This window comes from Malania oleifera, chromosome 11, assembly GCF_029873635.1.
Source record: "Malania oleifera isolate guangnan ecotype guangnan chromosome 11, ASM2987363v1, whole genome shotgun sequence".
Lineage (NCBI taxonomy): Eukaryota > Viridiplantae > Streptophyta > Magnoliopsida > Santalales > Ximeniaceae > Malania > Malania oleifera.
The window spans coordinates 15,953,763-15,960,105 of record NC_080427.1 but is presented as its reverse complement, the minus strand read 5'-3'; the positions used below and the strand labels follow the sequence as shown (position 1 = coordinate 15,960,105).

The 6,343-nt window shown below is 33.8% G+C and overlaps 1 non-coding gene across 1 annotated transcript; it reads left to right on the top strand.

Annotated features, from left to right (window-relative positions):
• The first annotated feature begins 703 nt into the window (after nucleotides 1-703).
• On the top strand, nucleotides 704-797 carry TRNAY-GUA (transfer RNA tyrosine (anticodon GUA)). Its single transcript has 2 exons — nucleotides 704-740; nucleotides 762-797. It is a non-coding gene; the product is annotated as a tRNA-Tyr (tRNA).
• Nucleotides 798-6,343: the final 5,546 nt, after the last annotated feature.

Genomic DNA, 6,343 nt, shown 5'->3' with positions numbered 1-6,343 from the left:
AATTATAAATTATTGTGGAGAAAATAAGTAATTATGCCAAAAAAAAAATCACTAATAATCCCAAAGGAGTGACTGTAATGATGCAAAATGTTGTAGATTTTTAGCTCAAGAGCTTACAAAGGCGCCTAAAATGGATGACTAAATAAAATCATCAGACAATACTTTCTGATAGTCCTGCAGTGTCTAAGTAAGCGAGCTGAAATGTATAGAAGTATAATAAGAGTATAACATGATCTCTTTTGTATTGTTCGCCACTAAATAAATATCGTTATATTTGTATTTGCGAGGATTTGAATATTTCTTAAAATACTGTCTAATCAATTTCTTCTTGTAACAAAAAACAAGCCCAAGACTAATCAATAAAATTAAATCCAATCACATAATGGTACATACAAAGTTTGTGTGAACTAATAAAATACAAGTATTTATTTTAGAGTTTATAAGAAAGATTAAGCATCTCATGTGCAAATGAGTGAATGTAATATTTGATTATTGGGAAGAAAAGTCCATCAAATTTTCAAGAGAACTGAGGAAATATTGGTTTGATTATGGTAAAATATGTTTGACTAAAATCATCCAATGCTCCCTCCTCGACTTCCATGTCATTTGGGAAACAATTATAGTGACTGATTTTCTATTTGGCAGGTTAGGTCTGAAAAAATTATGGAGTCAAGAAAGGTCCGCAATCCAGCGATGGCATCAACCGACCTTAGCTCAGTTGGTAGAGCGGAGGACTGTAGTTGGGAAGTCCAAGGCAGATAGTCCTTAGGTCGCTGGTTCGAATCCGGCAGGTCGGATCCTTTTGTCAAACTTCGCTCCCCTTTTCCTTCTTTTGTTAAATCAAATAATAACAAAATACAAATTTACAATTAAGACTCATGCAATGCATAAGATATTTAACTATTTAATTTATTAAATATAGAATAATATATGTTTAGTTATTTATGATTTAAAATATAGTAAAAAATAAATTAAAAGCTTAAGTTTTTTTATTATTGGATTTACTCATTCAATTTGATTAATCTATATTTAAATAAATATCTATAAAAAATTATTAGTCTTTTCAAAAACTTTATAAATAATGTATCACAAATCTAACTTGATGCTCTTTTGAGATCCAAAATAGTGTTGTGCCAAATTTAGGACTAAAATTGAGAGGAATGTTGTTAGGAATGCAAGTAATATCATTATTAAAATTAATAACATGTGCATTAAAATGCATGAGAATTTTAATTAAGGATATTAAATTAAATTAAACTATTTAGGATGCTTTTTTCTATAAAAAAAAAAAAAAAAAAGGAAATTAATTTGTATATGTATCCATGAATTTAATGAATGCTTCTCTTTTAAAGACCTAATAATAGCCTAAGATGCATAAGAAATGAGAGTAATAAATGTATATATTGAGGGACATTATAATAAATATATTATTTATTATTTATTTGTTTAAAAAAATCTTGATTTGTTATTTTTATTTTGTTTTGTTTTTAATTCAATATATATATATATAATAAAAATTATATAATTATTTCACACAATTATTATATTTCAAAATTTACTTTTTTATGAGAACATCTTATTATACATGACAACTGAAAATTAACAAAATATTTTTAAATGACTTCCATTATTTTTTCATATTTTTGGAAAATTTATGGATACTTTATTTTAATTATATTTTTAATTCATTCTATGATCATTTTATTTTTATTTTAATTAAAATTTATTATAAAGTGAATGGTCTAATTTGAAAATTTTAATCCTAGATATTAAAGCATTCTAATAGTAGGTTGTCAAAATAACTAAAAATCATAAAATACAATTTTAAAATATTTTTCTTTTCTTTTTTGAATTAAAATCGACAACAAAAACTAAAAACTAAAAACTAACAATATATATATATATATATAAAAAAAAAGCGTTATTATCAAAATTTATTTCTTCACCATGCACAAAAAAATATAGAAAATAGAAATGACATTGAAATGACATAAGTAGAAACTTGGTTATTTTTAGCAATTAAAAACAAACTTTCCGTGAATGTTCCAAAATTCATAAAAATGATATTGGTCTCACTTCACATCTAATTATAGGGTAAAATATCTTGGCCTCCCTTGAAATTTGAAAAATGATGGGTCCTTTCCTCTAGAACCTTTCAAAAATCTATGAGACCCCTTAAAATTTGGGAAAAAGATGTGACCTCTAAGATTTCAAAAACTTTGTGGATCTCTCTTTTGTTTACGAAAAAGACATAGATTTTCTCTCACATTTGTTAAAAAAAACAACCCCATATATGGGTATAGGATCACAAATATCAAATTTCCGAGGAGGTTTATGGGTTTCAAGGGAGATTCTTAGGATTTTAAAATATTTTGGAGAAGTACTTACCTTTTTGCTAAATCTTAGAAGAAGCCAGTGTTTTTTTTCCCTAATTACAATATCATAATGGTAATTTTACCTCCTGAAGTATACTTTATGTCAAAATGACCCTTTAAAATATTGAAAACGACCTTTAAACCCTTTGAAAGTGGCACCTAGCTCGATGCACATTTTTAACCAAGTGCACTTTCAATTCGATTTTTTTTTTATAAATTTGGAATCATTTTTGCTTTTATAAATTTGCTTTTAGTCTATTTTACATATTTTGTAGAGACCCGAAACAGTAAAATAAGAAAAGGGTAAAAAGGTAATTTTAGCAGGCTTTGTCAACAAAGCCAAGGTTCTTGTCGACGAAGGCCCTCCTGTGCTTTGTCGCCGAAATTCAAAGCCTTGGTGATGAAGAGATCCTGATCAACAGGAAAAAAATATCAGACTAGGGTTCGTCGACGAATGAAGAGGTTCGTCAACGAAGAGCCTTCTATGGTTCAATGACAAAGGCACAACTCGTCAACGAATTTGATCGGGTCAAGGGGTCTATAAATATCATTTTTCATTGCTTAGGGGTTAAGAAACTCAGAACTCTCTCTCTCTCTCTCTCTCTCTCTCTCTCTCTCTCTCTCTTTTCAATCTTTCGTCATTTGTCACCCATTTCGACGATCAGAGGTTACCATGTGGATCAAGGGGAAAACCTCTACAATTGTAGTAGATCGGATCTTCATTTTGAGGAATCGTGGATTTTATCCCGAAATCGAGGAAAGGGTCTAAGTTCGTTTTTGGTTCGGTAGATTTGTAGTAAATAGAATTGTGTTCAAGTATTGTTCTTTGGTTTTTAGGTTATGAGAACTCGGTTCGTTGTTTTGGAGCAGTGTAGTTCGTGTTTCAGTGTTCGGAGAAAGGTAAGGGAATTTGTTTACATTAGTCATTTTAGAAAATTAAACCACTAAAAAGTTAGCTTATGTTTATAAGCACGTATTGTCTGCTTATTTGTAAAATTTCACCAGGTAAAAATGTCGATTTTACGATTTTGGTAAAAATGAGGGTTTTGGCGTATGATCTCTAAACTTTTCAAAACTTCTTTATTTGCATTAAACTTAACATAAGAGATGCTTGAACCCCTTGTTTTCATTTAAATGTTACTTTTCGAGTTATATACTATATATAGCGAATTTTTTACCAAATGAGTGTGACATATGATATGAAATGGAATACGTGAATCTAGTTAAATATGTATATGAACTATGGGAACTAAAGTTCCATTTTTTCTATCTAAAAATATGAAAAACAGGTGTCGATTATATACCGAGCTTTGTATGTGAAAAAGGTTAAGCCGGGAGTGTGTGTGTGTGTGTTGGTTTACACCACAATATGAATGAATGAGTTTGTGAAAATACTAGAACTGTACAAGTGATTTATGAATTAGAAACAAGTGTATATATGATATTGGGACCGCAGCTTGTTACTATGAAAGCCTTAAAAAGCTTGAATATCTGAAAGCCTTAAAAAGTTTTATATATGTGAGCGCGGTACCATTGCTATAATCTAGATACAGTGCAACCACACATATGATTTTTCAGTGTGGGTATCAAGATAGTCGGCTGGGTAGGTGTGGCCACTAGTGGATTAATGGACCAGGTGGATTCCGTCGGACTATAGTAACCATAATGACTGACAGTGCCTGTGCGAGGTAAGGCTTGTTCAGGGATTTATGATCACACAACCTGCGCCAAAGGTTAGTGTTGGCATTAGTTATGAAATTTCAAATTTGGACGGTGTTCTAAATATGCATATACATGATTTAAAAACTAAAAGGGCAAAGTCACAGGTTTGAGTACCGGATAGAGGGATTATACAATGTATGCATGTACCCTACCATAACCTCGGGAACTCTCGCTTGTTATAATTCTAAACTATCTACTGCAGGAATTATATCTATATACATCTCCTATATTACAGTATTGAGAATGCTTTAAGTATGTAACTGCTTTCTACTGGTTTAAACACATGTTGTCACACACTAATGTAATATCTTCCACCTTACTGAGAAGTGTCTCACCCTAACATACAAAATTTGTTTCAAGTCCTGCAGGGCACAAGTCTTAGTTTTTAAAGGGACTTGGAGCGTAGTCTTGTGTGTAGTTTACATAAGTGTTTTGTACATGTAAAAGACTTAGTTTAGAGCGTCTTTTTGGGGATTGTAAGAACAAGTTATGTTTTAAGTACGATTGTATGCATGTAAGGATACAATTAGAAACTCTGGTTTGTCTATTAGATTCAGTATGAATGTTTATAATTTTCGTTATGCATAAGATTACAATTCAATATGAAACACCCATTTGTCCCTTTAGGGGAGGGTTGTATATGTATGATTAGAAAAAACAAGTGTATTATACAGGTGTAGTAGCACTCCAAGGCTATATAAAGGGTCGGGACATTACAATTGGTATCAGAGCCTTAGCCAGCCGGAAGTGTGATATGATTCACACTACCTGGTTAGGGAAATATTCAGAGCTTAGGTTGCTAGGTTCTATAGATTAGAATATACCAAAGTTTAGGATGGGAATAAGATCTTGAGTTTAGCTTTGTATACCTGGAGACAGAAATTCATTGACAAACTTCTGTGTTTTTTTGAATCAATCAAAAGGTTCAAAAAATCACGGCAATCCATCGATGATTTTGTTTTTGAGTGGAGGGGCAACACTTGAGTTAGAAAGAGAATGTTAAATTATTGGAGTATGTCAGTATTAGGAATGCGGATTTAGGGAAATGAGTCTATAGTATTGTAGTACTAGATGATACTTAGGTTATTAAGCTTCTAATCGATTTTCTCAATTACTTCTTCAGGATGGAGTCTAGGGATAATACTGCCAACGTAGGAGGCGGTAGCAGTGAGCAAGCTGGCCATGAGGTTGGCAGTGACTCCACGAGTGTACTATGGGATTTAGCACAGTAGCTTATGGCTGAGATAGTGCAAACGAATAGGGGGCAGGACCATCCCACAGTTGAGATGGGATGCTCCATCAATCAGTTCACCCTGCTGAAGCCTCCTGTCTTTTAGGGAGTGTAGACCCAATTTGAGTTGAGAATTGGATCCAGGAGATCGAGAAGATCTTGGATGTTCTGAAGTGCATAGAGAAGCAGCGGGTAACCTTTGCAACGTTCAAGTTATCGGGGGTGGCGATCTGGTGGGTGTTAGAAAAGATGCTGGAAAAGCATCAACCGATACCAGTAGCGATGGCATAGGCCCATTTCAGAGAGATATTCTTTAAACGGTACTTTCCGGCCACGGTCAGAAACACGAAGATGGAGAAATTTATGAGTCTGACATAGGGGCAGCTGACAATTCAACAGTATACCGCTAGATTCCATAAGTTATCCTGATTTGCCCCATTCATGATACCGAATAAGGCAATGAAGGCCTAGAAGTTTTAGAGGGGCCTGAAGAAAAAAATTCGAAAGCAAACAACGATCTTGCAGTTACAGGACTTTGCTACTCTAGTAGAAAAGCCTAGTGTAGTAGAGGAGATCTTGCAGGAGGATGCAGAGGTGCAAGTTTCGAAGAAGAGGCCAGCGCCTCCCAGTTCTTACTCTAACGCGAGACAGGGCACCTGGAAGAAAGGCAGCGGTGGTACATCTCAGAGTATCTCATCCTCTCATGTTTGTCCTATGTGTGGTATTAGGCATTCTGAAGAGTGTAGGCAGAGTACAAGGGCTTGCTTTTGGTGTGGTAAGATGGGACATCAGATAAGAGATTGTCGCATGCTGAGGAACGATGGAGCCTCACCACAACCATACATAGGAGGTACGCAGGTGCAACGTGGTGGTCAATAGAGGGGTACAACCTAGGCAAGGGTGTATTCCCTAACTCCAGGCGACACAGAGAATGCTGGTGATGTAGTCATAGGTATCATTTACATGTTTTCCAATAAAGCTATTATATTATTCGATTCAGGGGCAACGCATTCCT